Here is a 2,103-nt window from a genome sequence, read left to right on the forward strand (position 1 = left end):
TTTCCTATGCTGTTTCTGCTTCTGAGAAAAAAAGGTTGGTGAGGTAACAAATCAAACTGTCAGCTGTCTTACCTCTGCAGCCGGAGAAGATAAATATTCCACTAGCGCAGAGAGCAACCCCTAGTGCCCCAGCAGGAGCTGGACCCTATGACAGATAGGCTTGCAAGCGATGCTGACACAATGGGGGCATCAGGGATGTGCAAAGGGCAAAGACTGGGTCTCTCTCTCTCTCTCTCTCTCTCTCTCTCTCTCTCTCTCTCTCTCTCCTGTTGTTAACTTTGGTACTTCCAGTCTATATACATCCCATGGAATCGAGAGCTTCAGCCTTTCCTAGGATGTAATGCTACAGGTAGAGTCTTCCATATTTGAAGGCTCCCTGCTCCAGGTGAAAAGGGCCTTCCTTGCAGGCAGGCCCATAGCGACGGTGGGGTATTTCGGGGCCCTGCCCCCTTAATTCAAAGCCCCGCCCCACAAATAGCCATGTCAGAAACCTTATTTTTGACCACCACCTAGATGGCACTGGGCTAGCAGAAAGGGGGATTGTTGATCTATTGAAGGTCCCCTTCTAAGCTTTTTTGCCCTGTGGAAGGGAACTCAAAAGGCATTTAAATGCCTTCTGAAGGCAATTAAAGGCCCTCTGAGCTGTTTTTCCCTAGGAACTGACGCACTCGCTGCCCTGTCCCTTGAAAGGAAGGGCTAGAAACAGGCTTGGAGCCTCCCCTTTTAGAGACAGGCATTCAGATTGATTTAATTAACAGCAATTTAAGTGCCCCCTTAAAAATTTTATGCCCCCCCCCCAAATCCTGCCCATGGGCCTGCTTGCAGGTACAAAACTAGCATCTCTGTGAGGAAAATGCAGCTGGAGTTGTTGTCCTGCAGTGCAACCTTCTGGAGCCAACTGGGTAGGGCTACTGAAGTGCAGTGCCCTGATACCCACCTCAGCCAATTTGTTCTAGAAGAGGACACGTTTAATAGTACTGAAAGTCGTCGAGAGGGCCAAGACAGTCAACGAGTCTGCAGTCGTCCTGTCTCTTTCTCCTGGCAAATGTCATCAGCCATGGTGAGGAAGAAGAAGAAGAAGAAGAGATTGGATTTCTACCCCGCCCTTCACTACCCAAGGGAGTCTCAGAGGGGCATACAAACTCCTTTCCCCTTCCCCTCCCCACAACAGACACCCTGTGAGGTAGGTGAGGCTGAGAGAGCTCTGACAGAAACTGCTCTTTTTCAAGGACAGCTGTGCCAGAACTATGGCTTGCCCAAGGTCATCCAGCAGGTACAAGTGGAGGAGTGGGGAGTCAAACCCGGTTCTCCTAGATTAGAGTCTGTGCACTTAACCACTACACCAAACTGGCTCTCAAACACATTTCTGCCCCCAAACCTGGTCACTAGATGTAACCTGGGAGATCCTTATGATTATCATTTCCTGTGGTTTATGAAAAAAGACAAAACCCCAAAAGCAGCCATGGGGCACTGATTCATAATGTGATTCATACTGTGATCATCACTCTCCCCAAGGTGTCATTATTTGCTCTGTGGAGGGTAGAGACAGATGCCTTGTGCGTACTTGTATGTTCCCCTCCACCACCGGGACAGCAAATGAAGCTGTCTTCTACTGAGTCACACCCTGGTTCTATTAAGGTCAATACTGGTCCTTCTGACCAATAGTCGCTGCCATCCCTGGTCTCAAGTGGATGTCTTTCACATCATCTGCCACCTGATTCATTTAAGTGGAGATGCCAGGGATTGAACCTGGGACCTTCCGCACACCAAGCAGATGCTCTGCCACTGAGCCACAGCCCCTCATTTTAAACGGTGCTGTACTGAGTCACATCCTTGGTCTACCAAACTCATGGCTGCTTTCTCTGGGGGGCAGTGGCTTCCCAGGATCCCAGCACATCACCTGCTACCCGGCCCTTTTGGCAGGGATTGAATCTGGAAACTTTGGCACCCCCAACAGATGTTTTGCCACTGAGCCATGGCTCCCCCCCAATAGCATCTGGAAGGAGGGGGGAGGGGCATGTGCACTGGGAAAACAAGGGTGGGAGGTTAAGCTCACCCACCTACCAGTACCACAGCCTTGATGTGAGCCAGTCCTGACCCTCC

General features: G+C 50.5%; 1 non-coding gene across 1 annotated transcript; it reads right to left on the reverse strand.

The window, feature by feature from the left end:
- Window positions 1-1,728: 1,728 nt before the first annotated feature.
- On the reverse strand, window positions 1,729-1,800 carry TRNAT-GGU. The gene has a single exon. It is a non-coding gene; the product is annotated as a tRNA-Thr (tRNA).
- Between the last annotated feature and the right edge of the window lie 303 nt (window positions 1,801-2,103).

This window comes from Gekko japonicus, unplaced genomic scaffold, assembly GCF_001447785.1.
Source record: "Gekko japonicus isolate JY-2015 unplaced genomic scaffold, Gekko_japonicus_V1.1 scaffold1426, whole genome shotgun sequence".
Classification (NCBI taxonomy): Eukaryota; Metazoa; Chordata; class Lepidosauria; order Squamata; family Gekkonidae; genus Gekko; species Gekko japonicus.